The 22,178-nt window shown below is 32.1% G+C and overlaps 1 protein-coding gene across 4 annotated transcripts in view; it reads right to left on the bottom strand.

Annotated features, from left to right (window-relative positions):
* Positions 1-14,015, bottom strand: part of LOC106107605 (putative polypeptide N-acetylgalactosaminyltransferase 9) — a 101,289-nt gene extending 87,274 nt beyond the window's left edge. For all 4 annotated transcript variants that reach the window (XM_013288500.1, XM_013288499.1, XM_013288501.1 and 1 more), the window contains exon 1: positions 13,815-14,015. The gene's annotated coding sequence lies outside the window, so the exon portion shown is untranslated. The remainder of the gene's footprint in view (positions 1-13,814) is intronic.
* Between the last annotated feature and the right edge of the window lie 8,163 nt (positions 14,016-22,178).

Raw genomic sequence — 22,178 nt, 5'->3', positions numbered from 1 at the left:
ATAAAATAATTTTAAACAAATTTATGAACTTGAAACGACTAATATTAATAAATACGAACTAATAACTAAAAATACATGCTAAGATTAATCTCAATAATCTTACTAATATTATAAATGCGAAAGTTTAGATGGATGTACGTTTGTTAGATTTGTAACCCTAACTGCTAAACAGAACTCGAAGAAATTTTGTACAAATGTAGAAGATAGTCTGGAAGACGACATGGGATACTTTCTTTTGTTTTTATTAATTCCACGTCAACAGATTCTCGGTCAAAAGCTAGTATAATATAAAATACACACAATAAGCTTTAAAACTAATTTACTAGAGTTTGGAAAAGAAGACTAGTGTAATACGATTTAGTATGCTAAAGTGTTAATTTTTATTAGACGTCAAAACCACCAAGTACGTTATTGTGTGAAAAAACTGTGTGCCAGCAATTACTATTATTATTGAAATCTATTTTTGGCCCAACGTATACCAGACACCGTAAATAATAAATAACACATGCCGTTCAATTTATCCACCGTAATTTACAGAGTCGAATACAACGATCATAAATTTCATTAAAATTTAATACAAACTACTAAATTAAAATTCAGTGGACATATTGATTACACACGATATGAAACATTTGTACAGAATGATAAGAGATATTAACATCATCAAACAATTCTACCAACACGTAAAGGTAATGAACCTAATGGAAATAAACATGACAAAAATAGATATCATCTTTGATACAACGGTACAATACAAGGACATTGATAAAAATCTAAAACTAAACCGTAAACGGTACATTAAATCAATTAGTAATTTGAAAAACAAAATATCGATATAAAACTCAAAGCCACGAACACACACGATAATCAGTTATTATCAAGAAATATCCGAATAAACGTAGATGTACAAAAGAAGTAAATGAAATAAAATAGTCATCGGTCGATAGCCTTCGTGGTAGAGGCCGAGAAACCAGTTGGAAGTGCAAGTCTTGGCAAAGCGCTCATTTCTTGTCAGACGGCGAATGCTTTGTCGATTATAATCGTGCTCTCTAATGAATACTCGCGCATCCTTTAAGAATAACATACAACTCTGGAAAAAGAATCAAATGACTAGCCTGCAGTGGGCTCGAGTAAAACATCTGGAATAGTAGTATATTTAGTTTCAAAAGCAGTAATTTATACGTAGTGAATGATACTAAACAAACTCTTGCTAAGGTTTCCAATGACAATTTTAGGATCGATGGAAATAAATGGATGTTTTTTTTAAATAGGACAGATCTAAATAACATTTAGAATAGCGCATTGCTTACTTTTATTTCACAAAATAATGTAGCAAGCCATGTCTAGTTACAAAATAACCTAACAACTTTGTAAATAACGAACACAAAAATAAAAACTCATAAATCGTAGACGAGCACTTTAACCATCGATTAAAATGGAAAAGGTCAAGTTCACAGTTAACAGCCATTAGAAAGGGCCGTGTTCACAAACATCGTGCTAGGTGTAGGTTATAACCAATTAGAAATATTTCGTTGTAATAACAGGTTTTTGATGAGCTGGTTAATGAGCATATTTTATTTAAAACACCTTACGTTAACAGTTATAACTGATGATTATAGAATTGAAAAGAACATAGATAATTCTCCCTATTGAAATCACAAAATATTTCTACATCACAAGTACATGCATCGTCTATCTTTCTTAATTTTTTAAAGGATATAATAGCAAAATGTTGAAAGTTGCTGCAAATACTAACCGACACTGGTCATCAATTCTTGGAATAGCTTCAGTTCCAGTTTTAAAATTAACGGTCAATCTCGACCGGAGACAGACAGGAATCGAAGTCCATGAATTATTCCGATCGCTGAGTACATGTCGAGATCGGGCACAGTCGATCTATACACGCTGCTATAGTACAAACAACCCTACCCGCTCGACGGCGCTGTTTCTAAAATTACTTTACTTTCAAGTTTATTGCTTTAAAGACGTCTTTATAATGCTTGGTGAGTTATGAAATAAACCTCTACATACAACATTTAATAGAGAACCTAATGAAGTAAAACACTCAAGGTAATGTTAAATCCATTCCTTGGAACTAAAATTTGCCTTAAAAATAATGATGTTCTAATGAAACTTAGATCAAAAATTCTCAAAAGACAATTGTAATGAAATTAGATATATATATTTTATTTTATTGAAGACAAATAAAATATTTTAACAGTTTGATTCAAAAGTGAAACAAACAAGCGTCGACGCTCGCTTCAAGACGGAGAACTAAAACAATCTTGGGAATTTAAGACATACGTGACCGGCTTGTAACGAGTACGAGAAAAGGCAAACTTTTATTTAAACTGACTCAAAAATGTAAGATGTATCCTGTTTTACTTATATCCTTAATTTAATTGTATCTTCAAGAATATATATACTTTAAGGTTATTTCTTGGATACTAAAAATTTAAAATTCGCACTTTATGCGTAAAATAACAAAACATGAAGTGATTGAATTTGTCCATCTAAGCAACAATTATTTTTGATGACGATAATGTACTAAAATTTATTTACTCGAGAGGTAATAAAAATATTTTAAAACGAGAAATTTGCGCTTTTTTTATGGGACTATCAATTATGTCTTTGTTTCAAATTTATCGTTACTCTATTAAATTGAGAGCCACAATATTGAACAAAACGACCTTTACGAAAGCAACATTGTTAACATCAGTAACAAAACAGTACACTGAATTCATCTCATCAACATTCATTGATTTAATCTTTGTTGCAACAGTTTCTGTATTTTCATTCGCTTACAAATTTCCTTTACATATAAATAGCTTTGGCGTTACCATTTCACGTTCACGCTCACAGCTTCAAATACACAACAAAGTTTTCAATTTTTATTTCGAAATTGCCAGTTGGAGATCCAGGTCCTTATGGGACTATAACGGGTATGTACTTTGATAGAAGTAGTCAGTATTGGAAATACTTCGAGAACAAACAATATAAAAGGAATTATAGCCTAGAAGATAAGACCTTTAGAAGATTAGGAAACCTTTGAAGAATCCAACAACAGATTTTAAAAGATAATAGAATGTAAACAAAACATTTAGTAATATATTGAATAATGAACAGAGCGAGAATTCAAAACTGTTGTTATAAGGACAAATCAAAAGTAGATTTTAGATTGAAAAAGAACGAATAATTTACTACACAAGATAACTAGAGGCGTAATAGAAATCTCAGGTAACCAAATACTTATCCCATTTGTCTGCAATAACCATGGGGTCAACGTACAAATTATTGCACGTTACGATAATCATGACGATAAATTATAGATTCTTTCACATATTAGTAAAGTTTGAATTAAATTTGTCAAATTCACTTATTTCTTTAAAAAAAAGACATCGATTGATGACATTGTATAATTTAAAATGAAAAAAAAAACGTCTTGTTAATAATTTATTCAATAAACATAAAAACTTTCTAGAGTCGGCAACGAAATAATAAAGTACAATAGTCAAGTATTTTTTTATCATTACTTGTTAGACAAGTTGTATTGGATGAATAGATTATTTTTAAAATTCATATTCACTAATATTACATAATACATCTAAAGTCTGTTTCTGCGTTTTATCATGTTTTATTAATCACTAATAAGAGTTAGGTAAGAATAAATTTAAGACATTTAGGTAAATGGACTATTATATCTTGAGTAAACTTAATTTTATTTATATCTTCAACGATTAACAGCTTTGTAAACCAAAATTAATTCAAATGAATATTTAGATTATCAACTTATTACTAACTTTCACTATGAAGATATAGAAAACGTTGTGAAATATAATATATACAAGTGGAACATAATACGAGGGCAATTTCCCTTTCGCAACACCCTCATGTTAATCGACTTGCACATCGGAAGCATTCGCTTGTATTCGCGATTACATCCGATGTACAATAATAGAGGGACAACAATTGGTGCATTTACCCTACGTTGGCGCTTCCGCTGCGCGATGTGATTCCACGAAATACAAAGGAAGGTGACCTTTGTTTAATTCGCATTCATATTTTTAAAAGAAAAAATCATACCTCAATAGCTTTCATGGTTTAAAAAAGTCACCATCACATTATCAAATTACTAGTACGAATCTTACTAATATTGTAATACGTTTAGATGGATGGATGTTTGATACAGTTTGTAGTTTAAACGTCTGAACAGATTTTGATGAAATTTGGCACAGGTGTAGAGGATAGCCTGGAAAAACACATAGGCTACTCACTTTTGTTTTTGTTTTTTTAATTCCACGCAGACTGAGTCGCGGGCAGAAGCTAGTAATTCATTTCGACCAAATTTTTTTTTGATTTTAAAGGTTTTTATTTTTTATTTTAAAGTTTTTTATTTATTATTTTCAGCTTGCACGTGCTGAATGATATAATTATCTATGCAAAACCATTTTTTTTAAGATTAGCTTTTTTAATTTTTTTTAATGCATGATAAAAGAACTTGGAAAAAAGAAGTAACTAGTTCTCTTTCCGCTTCTATACGATTATAGGCAAATATTTAAATAACGCATTATCAATATTGCTTCATTTTAACCTAACCGTGAAACTATATTACGGTAACATTAACACATGCTATCTTTATTTTTTTCTAGAAAATGAAAAGGATAGCGTCTTATCAACACAATTAAGCGTTTAATTTATTCGATATATAATAACGAGGTAATTTCGTTCGGTGTTTAATATTCAAATTCGAAATACTTGATTAGAAGAAGTCGAGGGTCGTTCATGCGTAACACTGTGCCTAATCCATCGATAAATAATGTTACAACTGCGAGGAAAATGCCTACATGTGACCGAACATCTGCAAATTTTGTCAATTTACAATCTCACTAGTTTTAGTAAAAACCCGAAGAATTTTGTTTTAATTGCAATTAATTGTTTTCTAATATACCAAGCAATTATACTCGTAAGAATTTGCTACGATAAAGTGCCTAGTCAAATTGTAAACTGGACATATTCACAAACATTTGGTAACAGTTATAAAGTGAACATTACCAGTGCGCATTGAATGTAAAAGCAATTAATTCGCCATTACTAAATGCCAATTGTACACGTGTCATTAGATTCTTCAAACTACACGTTTGGTACATTAAAACATTTTTTATTAATAATACTCGTTTAGGAATATAGTTGTTATCGACCTCATTTCCGGTGTACTAAAAATACATGGGTATTGACGAAAAACCAATGGATACGGTTGTTGTATTGACTTCTACTATAAAAGTCCATGTTGAGCAATTCGATATATTTTCATATCTGACAAGTATAGTAGTATTCAGATATGACAGCTGATAGAGTTGTACGGAAGAGCAGCACGTACTGTGCCGACCCTCCGTAAGGGATAAGGGCAAGTTGATGCTGATGATGACAAGTATAGTAGTATTTTAATTACTATCCAGTCCAGTGAGGGCAGATCAGTTTAAAGTAAAAATATTTGCAATAGTATCAATAGATAACAAATACCATGTTTTTAATGCTAAAAAGTATTTTTGTGGTTAGATGCCAAATACGACTTGAAAATAACTCCTATAAACACGTAAAAAAAACTGCGATACACCTATTTACAGCCAGCTAGAGACGTTTATTTACTGACAGTTGAACTGTAAAATTCAACCGTTATATACCTTAGGCGTATCTAAAGAACAGATCCATTCTTATAATTAGGCGAGAACCGTAAACTAATTAACAATACTATCGGTTTTTATACACATTACATTCTAAGGGAACTTAATTTGTAATTCATAACAATTTATTTAAACTAGTCAATTTGACAACTAAATACATTCAACTGAGGGAACAACGCACGTGTACATATTAAACGCAGTGACGTCATCGTATCATTATTATAATTTTTGAACACGGAATAACATCATATATTTTATTTAGAAATAGCGTTCGCCGGCGACTCCGTCTGCGTGGAATTAAAAAAAATAGTTCAAAACAAAAGTGAGTAGCCTATGTGTTCTTCCAGACTGTCTTCTACATCTGTACCAAATTTCATCGAAATCCATTCTGCCGTTTAGGCAAACTCTAACAAACATTCGTCCATAAACTATCGCATTTGCAATATTAAAAAGTTTATTAACCTTTTCTAATAGGTAAGTGTATAACAAAACTAATAATAAAAATTTAACCGTATATACTGATCACGTTAATTCTCTTGGGGGTTATTAAAGATTCTAATCACGCTTACAGCAGCTAGCCAAGTCGTGGTTTCCTTTCTCGGGAGCCCTTGCACTTAGTTATTCCACCGAGGAGCAGACTGAGTTACTTAAGTGGTCCTATACTTCAACGTGGTTACCCACGATCCAATTTACCGCCTAGAAATCTATCACTTTATGATAAAGAAGCCGATAAATTCGTATAGATAGATTTAAAATGTATTCAATTATAAAATTAGAAGAAAGCAGATATTTTAAAATTTGTTAGGATTGCGATTTTTATTACTATTGACTGACGCCGGAGACGACGCATGCAACTGCGTCAAATCCCGAGTTAAACTAGCCCAATTACTAACATTCCGTGTTTTACAATCTTCATAATAGTACATAGACCCTTTTTAGACACTCGTTCAAACTATATGTCGATTGTAAAATCGAATATTGATCAAATTGTATAATTACATCAAAGCATTTTACCGCTCATTTAACCGTCAATGAGCATACATGTAACAATAAATTCGCCACAATAATTAGGACGGGAACTAGGAAATTTGTTGAAACACGAGTTAATGGCATCGCCAGCGACCGCAGAGAGCAAATCGAATCACGTCCACGCGGCCGCTCTCAGCACCGACTACTGTTTTATATAAAAAACCTAACTGAATATCCCAGATGTTCCCACGATCCTTGTTCCGGTTAGAATGTAAGCAGCACTGCAGACAATTACTGACGAGAATAAACCGCGATGGTTTGTTTCTTATGAACGTCAGAGAAAACTATACTATTTTTTCATCTTAAAAAACATAAACTGCTTTACAGACTTCAAACATTTTATCATACTTCATATTAATATTATAAATGAGAAAGTCAAGAAGGATAGATGGATGTTTATTAGAGTTTGTAGCTTAAACGACTGAACGGATTTCAATGAAATTTAGTAAAGATGTAAAGGATAGACTGGTAGAACACATAGGCTACTCACTTTTATTTTTTTTTATTCCACGCGGACGGAGCCGCGGGCGAAAGCTAGTAAGAAATATGTCAAACATCCTAAGTGTCTAACAAATCATTTTTGAACGACTTCCCAAAAGAAGGCGGTACTCAATTCGTCTGAATGTTTTTTTTTAGTTATTAACAATTGTATTCATTCAACAAATTCATATCTAATAAGGTTTTATTTTATCATTGTTAAATTAAATCTTAACACATATAAATGCTTTAATGAACGATAAGTTTCTGTTGATGTTAGAAATCTGTATAAGATTGCAAAATTCATATTTGCAGAGAACGGTCTTAATCTGGATCACAAAGTTTGCATTAATACTACAGAAGAGCGTTCCCACCGTGGATATAATTGCTTTCGCTTCACGACAACTTGCGTCACAACCAGATTCGCGTAACTCGACTTTAAAACAATATGTCACTTATTACATTGTTACCTTTGAGATGTTACATAGAGATTTAGAATTGTTATTACAGAAGTAAGCTTAACTTCTTTCATTGCATCTATATTTCTATCCAATAATACAAGAGATTTTCGTCTTCCAAACCGATCTATCATTCAATATTTTAGGCGTAACTTCCTTAATCATGTCACAAAGAAGAGATGGATTACTTAAATCCATCCATCTTAAGCCTTTCTGTCCGAAAGATTCAAATAAACGTTAAAAATTGATAAGTACACATCATACTATCATACTAATACTATACCATAAATGCGAAAGTTTAGATGGATGGATGATTGTTAGAGTTTGTAGCCAAAACGGCTGAACGGATTTTGAAGTAATTTCGTACAGATGTAGAGGATTGTCTCAAAGAACACATAGACTACTAACTTTTGTTTTTTCTTATTCCACGCGGACGGGGTCACGGACGAAAGCTTGTTTTAAAATAATTATAAAAACAAAAGAACTGTAATTGCGAATGCTAACGACCCTATTAACAGTTATCAAGCTGCGTGTATCACAATAAAGTGTTTATGACAAACCATCGCTCGAATAACATGCATAAAATTGAGATTAGTAGACGTGCTTTCCTCTGTGACAGATTGCAAGTGTTTACGGTTAAACGTTGAGAAGTTACGATTATTGCTTTTTACCGTTTATATGTGCAGGTTGCATCACGATGATTTTCTTCACCGTAAGAACGTCGGGTAAGTTAGGTACATATGAAAAATCGAATAATCGAAAATCATATTGGTACATGGCGGGATTCGAACCCAAGACCTGTAGATAACAAATCAAGTGCTTAAACCACTGAGCCACCGACGCTTTAAACTAACTCAACAATAATCATTTATTACTCAACATTAATTTCTGTGAAATTGTCTTCCTTACGTAAATTATTTGATAGTAAAAATGATATCACAAGAACTTCAAAACATCACTTTTACGGAACACTCAACTAATTCTTGAGTCCACATTAAGAAAATCACAGTGTACGTGAGGTTTCACTTTGCCGAATGGATATTACCCTGAATGCGTACGAACGAGAACCTTAAGATCCATCGCTTTGTATAATTAAACACCTCGACGGGGGCTTTCCGTGAATTTACGAGGATTGTTTAAGACCGAGCCAACATTTCTATCCCCTCCCTCTCTAATATCCAGTAAAGCTAATTCTACACGCAGGCAGCAAATGTAGCAGAGCAGTAAGACAGCACAGTACTGCTATCGTTCTAACCAAACCAAACAGCAGTACAGTTCTATCCTACTGGTCTACCCTCGTGTACAACTAGCTTAATCTCACAGCTGCCCGTCTCGGATAAATCCTGGTTGAAATGACATCTTACAAATATTAAAACGCGTTATTCTATTTATAGCTGGTGATCTAAAATTAGACAGTTTACATTCAAATTTGGAACATAAAAAAAACATAACGAACTACTTTAAAAGTTTTGACTCATTCTTTCCCTCTCTGATTTTCACTAATTGTTAATTATTAAATTAACTTATATTACATTATTCTTACGTGACTTTTGCAAACGTCATATACTTTAACCGGTTACAAAATCGAGTATCTTCTTCGAAATTTCACTGCACAAACGTAAATGACGTCACTGCAAGCGAAAGTTCAGATGTCATTAAAATGACTGGCCGTAAAATTTTATATTACGTTTACGCAATGACTTTAAAAATATTTAACAGAGGTGACCAATCAATCGGTAATCATTGGTCAGGTTATTTTAATTACCAATCTTCACTGGGATTCCCCAGGGACTTGCTATATTAAACTCAACTAGTAATGTGTCAAATTTAATTGTACGAGTACACGCTCACAAATACTTATTATGAATAAGCCAAAAAACACAATTAATATTTTCCCTCCTTATTTACTAAACGTTGACTGTTTTTGTGAAAAAATGTAAAACTATTTAAAAATGTACGTGAGATCATTGAACCACAGTTGAACACCCCTGGAAAACAACGGAATTGGTATTCGTTTACGAATCGAAGTTCGCCTCCCGACCACCGAGGAGATTTTAAATTTTCTCATACTTTGTGGCAAACAAGCGTTTAGTAAAAACAAAAGCTTTTAAATAGTTTTTGGGCCACTGCAGCGCGGCGCACGTGTGCCGCGTACGTAATGAGCTACTGTGGTTTTTTCCGCAGCGCTCACATGCACTTCCACGATCCAACAAAAGCGTCTGCTATACGAAAATAAAACTCCTTTTCCACTAATCGCCAAGTCGGCAAACTTTGAAAACGTGCGACTATTTGTTGTGGCTGGTGGAAATGACTACATTTTGACTTTGAATAGGTGGAAATAATGATTCTGTATAATCCTTTTGCAAACGTTGCTCCAACTAGAAATTTAATTTTAATTTTCTAGTACCTCATGTTCATTATCTATACTAATATTATAAAGAGGAAAGGTTTGTCTTTTTGTATGTATTGAAATAACTCAAAAACTACTGGGCTGATTTAAATAATTCTTTTACCGTTAGGAAGGTAAGTTATCTGTGAGTAACATAGGTTATATTTCTTTTATTAAGCGCGCAACAGCAAGTATCGAATATTTTATTAAGATAAATTCTATCTCAACGTATTAAATTTTTCTTTCTAAAATAAACCTAACTAACTATTGCATTATAAAACCGAAACTTTCCTTGCAGATTTATGATTGGATAAGCGATGCTACACGAGGAAAAGTTGTAGATTTATTCAGACAGTTATCATTTATGTATACACGGATACATTCCCTGGAAAATTGCTTATGTATAGATTTATTCCATATCTAAAACAAATTTAGCTAGGTTTACGGACAAAGTTTAAATAATAAAACACCGAGAAAACTAAACAACAGTTATGACAAATGGATGACTAATTAAAAAAAAAAACAAAAAAAAACAAGAAAAAGAATCAAATATCATTGCAATAAATAATATAATTATTGATAAAATACTGAATCACCACAAACAATTATTTTAAAAATAATAGAACAAATTTAAAAACAACACATAAACGAATACATTGCTATCGCAATAGAATAACATACTTCATAAGTTAATTATAAACTTATCGGAAATTTAATAAAACGGGAAAACACATCCCTGGTAAATATTAAAAACAAACGGTAGTAAAAAAAGCACATTGAATTTACCTAAAGGAAATCTACTAAAGAAATGTTAACTTATAAGAGCGGGCGCACAACTTTGACTAAAATATCGCACAACAGTTGTGCGATTGTCGATTGTTTCGCCGTCAATTCAACAGTTTAATTGCACAATTAAAAATCGAGTAGTTATGCAGATCCTTATAAACTCTTAGAAATCAAAGCGCGACCAAACAGTTGTACGATAGTGTAATCAAAGGTGTGCGCGTTGAATACTCAGGTTCATTACACCAGATAGGATATTTCCAATAAGCATTACCGCAAAACGGTATCCAATTTTCGTAAGAAATAAAAAAAACCTTCAATGCGCAACGGAAATAGTCGAATGCCCGCAAATTCATTGTGTGTAAATATCATAATGAGAGATACGTTCTCCTTGACATGTCGTCGACCTCGGCGAAGCCTCGGTATAAGTCTAGTCATTACAAAATATCATTAGGCCGACACATCTAACACATACTTAATATTACTTAGAAATACTACATACGTTATATTCACTTATGTTACAAACTCTGTGTAGTAAAAGCATAGTCAAAGAATTTAATTTAATTCCCATTTATGGTCGAATATAAAACAATAAGCTGTAATAATCGCTACTATTTACGGACTAGCATCTAACTAGCATGGAAAACTAATAAGGAATTAAAACCAAAAATAAACATATTCTTCCAGACTCACCTTTACATGCATGCCGATTTTTATCGAGATCTGTTTAGCAGTTTAGGCTACAAACACTAACAAACATCCATCCACCTAAACTTATACATTTATAATATTAGTAAGAGTGTAAAAGTAGTAATATAGTAATATATGTTTTTGACCTAATTTCTTTGTGGTTAACAAGTTGCATTTCACCAATGTGGTAGGAAATTAAATTCCTCGACTATATAGCATTTTAACTTTAAAAAATTAAAGTCACATCAATAAAGTTGAAAATCCCGGAACAAATCAAGTACGACAATATCTGGTAGCATTCCAAACAGTGGGTTTTTGTTTTCTTTACCAATAAGAACAAAAAACTTACTTCAAGTAGGCCTTTGAAATTCCGTAACTCTTTATTATTTAAAGGTGATATTATCATACTAATATTATAAATGCGAAGGTTTAGATGGATGGATGGATGTTTGTTAGAGTTTGTAGCCTAAACGGCTGAACAGATTTCGGTGAAATTTTTACAGATGTAGAAGATAGTCTGGAAGAACGCATAGGCTATTCACTTTAGTTTTTTTAATTCCACGCGAAAGGAGTCGCGGGCGAAAGCTAGTACTGTCATATAACCGTTTCACTAACTAAATTAGCACCTAACAGCCTAGAAAATATTAGAATTACCGTTAGATATTTTTTGACCATTCACACCTAAGATATGACCATTCCAATAAAGGTCATAAATTACTTTAATGAATAAATTAATAAAATAAGCAACAATAAGAATTATACTTCATACTTTTCATACTAATATTATAAATGCGAAAATTTGGATGGATGAATGTTTGTTAGAGTTTGTACTTAACGGATTACGATGAAACTTGGTACAGATGTAGAGGATAGTCTGGAAGAACATGTGTTTTTAACTTTACGGTTATTTAAATAGCCTATGCAGGACGGGCGGAATCGCGGGCGAAAGCTAGTTTATTAATAAAATAATATAAATTAATTACATGAATAAAAACAGCGAGTATTATTTTTATTTAAAAACTGTCGTGCTGTTTTAATTAAGGCTCTGACATTTAATGACCATTTGGTATTTTAAAGTTTCAATTAAAAACTTTACTACATCGAACCTATTTAGTGTTTAATTAGCTAGAAACTAACAAAACAATTCTTTAGCTGATTACTTTTTTTAATGTGTATTTACTATGACCTAATTAGTTAATGCATTTTGATAATAATATTAACGGTGACAGGCGATCCGTCCCCGCTTCGCCTTAATGGCAAAGAATATACGACGCATTTCTATCTGTCAGAGCCATACCCTTCCCGTAGGAGTAAAATATAGCCTATTACTAGGTGATAACGTCAATCTAATGGCGAAAGAATTTTTGACATTGGTCGAGTACTTTCAAAGCGTATTTAATTCAAACAAATCATTCCACTTATAAATATTTTTATATCTTACTAATATTTTCAAATAAATTAATGTTGTAAGTGTTATTTTGTAACATTTCTAATTCACATTTTATTTATTATCAAATTATTCATGACGACTAAAGGTAAAAATGTGAATCGCGTTTCCACAATCATTTCTAAGGACGTAGATAAGTCGGTATCAGAGACGGTCTAAATCTTTTTGATAACAATTTCAAACATTGTTTACAGGTGATTTTAATTGTTACATTATGAAATATCGTAGTGTTGTTTAAATGCTAACTTTATTGTTCGAAATTAAAAAAAAAACATAGCTGTTGGAAATCTACTACGTGTTTATGTCTAATTATAGTAGATGGAAATATATATCCTGCTTTTTTTAATATAAATTTACTTAAAACAATTTTCAATGTATTGAATTAATAATACCATCATTTTTAATCATCGATGACTAACTAATTGGAAAATACGTTATCGATATTTTTTATTCAAGTACTGAGGTCGCTATTTACCTTTACTTCTGAGTCACGTAAAATTTTGTGATGACGAACACACATATAAAATACGACTTAATCCGCATTGCGTATCCGTTACATCAATCTAAACAATTAAATAATTGCGTCCGGAAAATATTCATAAAACTTTAAATAACATTCCAAAACAATAATCGAGCGCAGATATATGTCCCACGCAACGCACCGGTCGAAAAACATACAGAGTAATATTCAAGTGCCAAGTTCGAGATGTCAATGAACCGGTGGACAGGAGAGAGCATAGAAATAAATCACACCGCTAACAAAACAATCCTTAACTGACCGAACATCATAAGGACCGGACAAGTGACATTCCAAATGCATCCGATCACATCACTATTCGCAAACTATAAAGCGCACCGACCTTGAATACTGGCTGGAAACTTCGCAAGACGAGCAGGTGATCGGCGCCAATCCAGTGCCACTCAAATACTAATTCAACAGCACATGTCACTAACAATCCACAGGTAAAAATTCGAAAGCTCGCGAGTTGTACGCGCAGATCGAGCGCACGTCCGACCGTAGCGAGGCGCAGAGTACGACTGAGGAGGACAGAGGCATCGGGGTCCTCTTGGTCGGAGGTCGGAGGCGATTGGAGGACGGAACGAAACGGGATGCGGCAGCGGCAGCGAGATGCGCGCAACACTCGCCTTCCGTTCAAACGTTTTTGATAGCATTCTGCGGTGGAAAACTTGAGATACACGCTTCGGCCGTCACTCAAATATTTGAGAGTGAAAATTGTAATTAGTTAAGTTTTTTTATTTATTTATCTTAACAAGGGACTTTGTCGCAAGGCGGCTATCATGCCTCATAAATAGTTAAGTTGTAAATACATCTCAAAGTTACGGAAAAGTGTGTCCTAAATAAATCGTATTAGAAAAAATCTGCGCAATTTTGAAATTCCTATCAAAGAATATAGACAATTTCTATTACATTTGTATTTATTCTATGATTTAATTAAATATTAATTCTACTTATTCAGAAAATATCGTAAATAAAAGATAATTTACAGTGAAAAAACATCAACGTTTCGTTTATCTTAGTCTGTTATGTAGTACTTCCTCTTCTTCAAACCTGCTTCTCCTTCAAACCTAACCCAAGTCAATAAAAAATTACTTAAAACGTCACATCGAAAATTTTTGATGACTAAGTGCATTTAGACTTTCTCTTCATCTTGTGTACATTGCATCCGGTACGGGACCGTGTCACGAACTTATGCGCTGACAACAAATATGGTACAAGATATGGTACGGCGATCACGTCATCTACAAAAACCGATATCACCGCACTCAAAATCTATTACTAATAATATACGATAATAATTACTGATAACAATTCCTTTGGTTTATATGAAAGTAATTATGAAAAAGTAATGAAATGGTTCGAGTAAATCAGCTATCATACTTCTTACTAATACTATAATAGCGATAGTATAGATAATTGGATGAAATTTGCTATAAATTTTTAGAATAATCTGGAAGAACACATAGTTGTTTTTTTTATACCCACGCGGACGGAGTTGTAGGTGAAAGATAGATAAATAACATATGAATAAGTATGTCAATTGCAACCATATTATTTACGGGTATTTATATATCTATCTATATGTTGCATACGTAAAAGCAAGCTACAACTAATAAAGATAAGAACCAATAATAGTAAGAAAAATGGAAAAAAAATACTAAAATGCCGAATACATTTTAAGGAACATTAACACAATTTAATTTATACTAATATTATAAGGAGATAAGATTTGAATTTTTAGATTTTTGTATATTTTCAATTCTCGTAAAAACTACTGGGCCGATTTCAAAAATTCTTTCACAATTAGAAAGGTAATTAATCTGTTAGTAACATAGGCTTGTTTTATTATTTTATAATTTCACGCGGGTGAAGTCGCGAGCAACAGCTAGTCTAACAGAACAGAACTAATATTATAAAGAGGAAAGATTTGTATTTTTGTATGTATTGATATAACTGACAAACTACTAGGCCAATTTTAAAAATTCTTTCACCGTTAGAAAGGTAATTTGTCTGTGACTAACATAGACTATATCTATTATTATTATTTTTATTTCACGCGGGTGAAGTCGCGAGCAACAGCCAGTAATCTAATATATTTAGTTTAGTCATTTATCATTGCTTCGTTATATCTAAACGATTTTGTTAGGCATTTAGTTTGACATTGGTTCTAATACGTTACCTCGCTTATAATAGCTTTAGTTTGGATAATTTATTATCAGTTAAATTGAAATGGTTTTACCATTATTGGATTTTTTATAATCTATCATCATTTAAAGTTTCTTTAATATTTAAAAATAAAAAGTGTATTTCGACATTGCATTAAATTTCACAAGTAAATTCGTTTGACCCTCAGTTTTCACTACTGAAACATGTTGACGAAAAACATACCCTATCTTTGGTCATCGGAGGGACGTACAGAAAATAGGTGTTTACCCTTCTTATGTGTCCCATCTCCATCAATTCCACTTCCCCTTTCCTTTCCTCTAAGAAAAGAGTGGAAAGGGATACGGGAGCTACAATTAGGCATCTGGCCTCTAATTAAAATTCTAACACTTGAGCGCGAGTTTGACTAAACAATAGCACAACTTTTTAAATGCGCTTTGATTCCTATGACCTTATATGGTGCAGACACTACTCGATTTTTAGTTGTGCAACTAAACAGTTGAATTAGCTGCGAAACAATCGACAATCGCAGAACAGTTATGAGATAATTTAGTCCAAAGTGTGCCTGCTCTTAATCTACTCAAGGAAGACACTTAAAGACAGTGAGTGTAACAGCTAGACTGAAAACTGATATCAGGACTGTGAAAACATGTTCATTAAGTACGTTAAAATGTATTGTAAAAAAATTTAAACCTCTACATTTACGATGTCGTTACAAAATCTTTAACGAGGTGATAACAATTTGTTACAATGATAAATACTAGTTTAAATGCGTCGTCAGTTTTATGCGAAGGTAACTTTTACTTGTGGCGTTGCTTTAATATAATTATCATCATAGCAACATACTATTAAACAAAAATATTCGAAAATCCGACTGTACATATGAAAGACAAAGCGAAACAAACCATTAAAAATTCAAATTAAATATCATAGTTTAAAAGACAACATAATATGGTATTCCATTTAAACCTCGTCTCTTGCTCAATATTTGTAACTAAATAATATTCAATATTACTTAAGCTAATATACATTACATAAAACCGTTGTTACTGCAATAAACAAATCATAAAATCGTATTTATCTTAGAAACGGCATTACATAAATAAACATGAGAATGTATGAAGCATGTGATTCATAATAAAAGACATTTATACTGGTAAATATATAACATTAATGTTTATTATGAAGGAATATGTATTTATACATGTGCTGCAAACAAGAACACTTCATAATGGGAAAAAATGCATGTATATGATCCCATCATCATATAAGATTCATTATAAATTACATAGAACTATCGCATCCAACAATCACTCATCGTATATTAATGGAACCTCGGCCAAATACTAAAACGACATTTAAACCCAATCCGGTAAAAATAACGAAGTAACAGCCCTCGAGTCTAGTTACTCATAAAAGAGATTTAGGCTAAGCGCAATCTGCACTCGGCCACCTTCACCCCGGTGAATCTGTAAATGCCTTTTAAAGGCAAACAGTGACAACTAAGTCACAAAAAAAATACATTTAAATATGCAATAACTAACTAAAAGATCGCGCCATATTTAAACCCCTTATTCCATTAACATTTTAACGTGTATCAGATTGTAAACGAAGAAGCGAAGTTTTTAGGATTCGTGTCAATATTCGGCCGTTGTATTTCTAACAAGGACTAAAATATTAAACTAGGCAATAATCATATGTTTGTATTCATCAAACAAAAAAAATCTACTGGAGTTTACAACTTAAAATTAGAAAAAAAAAAACTTGTTTTATCTGACTCGAAAACACATTCCAATCTTATCTGAACCTTTCGAAATATTACTGTATCTGTATAAGCAAATAAAAAAGCCTACAACAAACAGTAACATGTCCTTTTGATAAAAACGTGATGGAAATGTTGACAAAGAAACCCATGTTCATAAAAAAAGATAATCAGCTTGTAAACAGCGCCTTATAAATTGATTAGTTATACTTGCGTGTAACTGCTTGGCAATTGATATAGGCGTCTATCAAAATCTTCGTGCTCTTTACATTACTCCAATCCAGTTCTCTAAAACACCTCAGGACTACAGGAAAATATAAACCCATACTGGCATACATTGTAGATCGTAATTAAAGTTTAACAAGGATCAGATGAAATATCTAATAGATGAAATAAAACGAATAATCTATATTCTATTATAATAAAGCGTAAACACACACTTCTTTGTTGCCTAAGATGTCAGCAATCACAGCATATTTTTTAATAATTCTTTTTTTAATAAAAAGCCCTACACTTACGTCACGCTTTAGGCTATATATATTCACGCCATTAAACTTAGGGAGTAAATATTTTGGATAAAATCCTAATGTGGGAAAGAGACCATAAGCTGCCAACATCAAGGAAACAAGATTGTCAAGGTTTGTCATGTCATGTCATTTTGACATTTGACATGAAAACAATGAAATAAGCTTTTCATAATTTTATGCAGATAAAGTCGCATGGGAACTACTAGTGTGTGGATAAAACGTATTATTTTTAATAACCATTAACTTAACGCTTGGTCGTTCTCTAAGTAAAATGTCAGAACTATAGCTGAAACTTAGTTTCATTGTAGACTGGAACATTACGTTTTAGGTGTCTCGCCCTGTTAGGTCAATTCAAAGTTTAATCAAAACTTGTTTGGGTATAGCAAAACTTTATTCTTGTTAAAACAAAAGTTACATTTGGAAATCTAAAATCTTTTTGAAAACAAAATTTTCCTTAAAAAGGTTCGACTTAAAAGCGAGAACAATGTTCAAACGATCTTCACTTCAATGGGGAAGACGAATTCAATCAATGATTGATTTCTTTGCCATCAAAAGTCGTAACATCAGTCAAAGGCATTGTATAGTAAAAGAAAATAATTATCAAATTGAGTTGACATGATTATTTTTTATGTCTCCGTTTTACGAATTTTCAGAAGCCTTAAAATAAAACAGCACACATCAATTGCTTTACGACTGACATAAAGGAAATATTTTTTTCTTAATCTAACTCTAATATACTAATATTATTAAGAGGAAAGATTCGTATTTTTGTGTGTCAATACACACAAAAATACGAATCTTTCCTATTTCAATAAATAACTCAAAAACTACTTAGCCGATTTCAAAAATTCTTTCACCATTAAAAAGCTACGTTAACACTGAGTGACATAGGCTAGGTTTTTTGTATTTTTGTTAATTCGACACGGACAAAGTCGCGGGGGAAAGCTAGTCTATAGTATTATTATAACGGGGTAAGATTTGTATTTTTGTATGTCAATACAGAAAAAAATAATTCGAAAACTACTGGGTCGATCTCAAAAATTCTTTCACCATTGAAAAGCTACGTTGTCAGTAAGTAACATATGCTATTTTTTTTTAATTTTGCGCAGACGAAATCGCGAGCAATAAATAAGATTTTTAAATAACTTTTCAAATAATTATATTTAAGATACAAAATTCAAAATTAACTAGTTTACAGTGTACAATTATCTATTCAGTTCACGGCTTCATTCTGTACAATTCGGGTCACTACAACCTAGTTAAAATACGAATTATTTCAAATCATTTTAAATTCCGTCTGTTATTCAACTGTTTCGCTGATAGCGTCAACAATAGTCATTTCCGATTGCATCTGCTGCACTGGAGATACGCTATCGCAGGGTCAACGCATACTGGGTTCATTATCACATGTTGTTTACACACGTTTCGTATGTACACTCGGGGAATCTAGTAGTGATCTACTTAACAGATAAATTTTTAACGTATTGAAATGATGAGGAACTATAACCAATCGGAAGAAACGGACGCTATTTTTAAATGTGTCTGAAAAAAGATTGATTATTGGTATACGCTTTTTATTTTTATCTTGCCGGGTGCGCAATCCACTGTTTGATATTGATGATTTTTTCTGTCAGTTGAACACCGCAAATTTCCTCGATTGTACTTAGGTCGGTGAACGATAGTCGATTTTTAATCGATAGTTTACTTAGGTGGTTTGTCTACCTGGGCTTTTGATGTTCATTTGTTTACGCTTATGTAATTTAAGTATTAACGCAGAATTCCACGGTCAAAACAATTTTGAAAGGTACTATCTTATAGGAGTGTTTCGTGTTGGGTTTCCCAATTTAGAGTAGTCGCTACGCCTTGCTACTTAAATCCTTTGGTAGTGGGTTAAATTCCCTGCGATGTAACAAATGAAGATTGAAAAAAACAAACGCATTTTTGAAAATCGTAAACAAAAAACTGATAAACAATCGATGGTGTTTTGTTTCTGCGCGGAATGTAATAGTATATGTAAACTCTTTGATGCAGAAACCCTTCCCTTCGAGTAATGAATTAAATGGATAATTATTCAGAGCACAATCGCATAACATACAAGTCGGTTATGAAATTTTACGATGATATCCGTGAACTTCGTTTTCCCTCAGTTAGTTTATGGATTTCGTTCAAGACAAGGAGTAATTATTTTTTAACAATCAAATACAATATTTGATTAAGACTTCACTCTTTTAATAATATTAACGGTATGATAAAATCTACGCCATTCATAAATATCATTAAAAATATTTATGAACGTTTAAAAAAGTATCAAATCTGTTTTACAAATATGATACATTCGAAATTTTGAATGGATGTTACGAGTTTGTAGCCTAAACGGCTGAATGGATCTCGATGAAATTTGGCATAGACGTAATAGATAATGTGGAAGAACACATAGGCTACTTGCTTTTGTTTTTTTTTCCGGACGGAATCTCAGTCGTACTGGCAACTTACTTTAAAGTGTAATGAATTTAAACAGTAACATCGTATAACTTTTTAAACTATCGTTGTAAATGAACATAAGACATTCAGTCGTTATGATCACCTACGAATCCATAAGAGATAAAGTGGAAACAACCTTCATGATAAAAGTATTTCCTACTTTTAACAAAAAGGACGGTTAATTAGCTAAAGGAAGTCGTTTTATTTAATTACACACATTTAGTACATCGAAAGTTTTTTTATCTTTTTTATTAAAACACGTGTTAAAACATTTTCACGCCTTGTTATCTATACTATTATAAAAAAGCGTAAACACACACTACTTCGTGGCGTAGGATGTCAGCAATCACAGCATATTTATGAATAATTATTTATTTAATAAAAAGCTCTACACTTACGACACGCTTCAGGCTATATATTTTTACGCTATTAAACTTAAGAGGTAAATAAATTAGGAAAAACTCTCATATGGGAAAAGGACCATAAACTACAAGCTGCCAACATTAAGGAAGCTAGGTTACTATGGTAACGGTAATTTTGATATATGCAATTGAGAATTTTACAAATGTATACAATAAAATGAAGTTTTAATAATTTCATGCGGATGAAGCCGCGGGGGAACAACAAGTTTTTAAAATGATATGTTGAATGTCTTTACGTTTCAAGCAAATGGGGAGCTCCACTGGCATCTCTTATCTGATAACGTGAGTGTTTAACAACACTATTCACTCTCCGGCCTACAATTATGCCGTCTAACTCAATATTTACATACACTTCAAGGTTTTTGACACACATTCATTAATAATCTTGTTTTTAGTTTTTTTCCAAACGTTGTAACATCGAAATCCTATGATTTCTGAAGCTTCTCTTCAAATAATCTCGACATTTATTACTTTTGCTCTGCTTTATTTCTTTTAGAAACTCATTATTTTCTGATAAACTCTATATTTACTATTCAAAAAGGAGTAAAACCAGATTGATAATGTGATTACAATCATATAGAATTGGACAACGTATGTTTGTTTGTAACAATAACAAAAAGGCGTACAATTCAGTTTTAGTGTGTCTCAACGTCTCACAAATGTCGTATAGAAAGATTTTAGCAACTAGCGCTTTATAACAACCGCACACAATCCGACAGCTTTAGTGCAGATTGCACAATTGTGAATCCAGCTAAACCTGACTGTCACAGCACTTTAACTATGTTCATTTGAAATTTCAAATAAAATAATATAAATTTTACAAAGACTACAAAGGTAGAGGAAAACAAAAGAAAGTATGTATGGTGTGAGAGGATAAGCTTAAGAAGAGAATGAATTCAGATATGACGGTTGATAGAGATGTAGGTATAGGGCAGGTTGTAGATGAAATTTTACATAGACTGCATAAATTAAATAAAGCATTTAGTAACATGTAATCCAAAGTCCACACTTAGATTAATGGACAATTTTCTGTATCCACACATTTAATACATCTTGACTTTGTTTAGTTTATAATTGTCTTTCGTGACATCCAAGTTCCAGAAAAGATGCCTCGTATTGCGCACAACCCTGCTAATTCTTATCTTTTTCAAATGTAAGGACCAGTCGAACCACAACTATTGAATTTATTCCCTTAATAATAAATATAATAACACCGTTATTTTATTCTAACCCAAATGTCATATTTATCAGTTACCTTTTATTATTTTAAAAGCTAAATAAACGGGACAAAATAAACAAATTAACTCGTCATAAACAGTGGTCTCAAGTTCATAAAAGTGTAATTTATT

The sequence above is a fragment of the Papilio polytes genome, unplaced genomic scaffold, assembly GCF_000836215.1.
Source record: "Papilio polytes unplaced genomic scaffold, Ppol_1.0 DF821956.1, whole genome shotgun sequence".
Classification (NCBI taxonomy): Eukaryota; Metazoa; Arthropoda; class Insecta; order Lepidoptera; family Papilionidae; genus Papilio; species Papilio polytes.
Note: the sequence above shows the minus strand (reverse complement) of the source record. Positions and strands in the feature narration are given on the sequence as shown.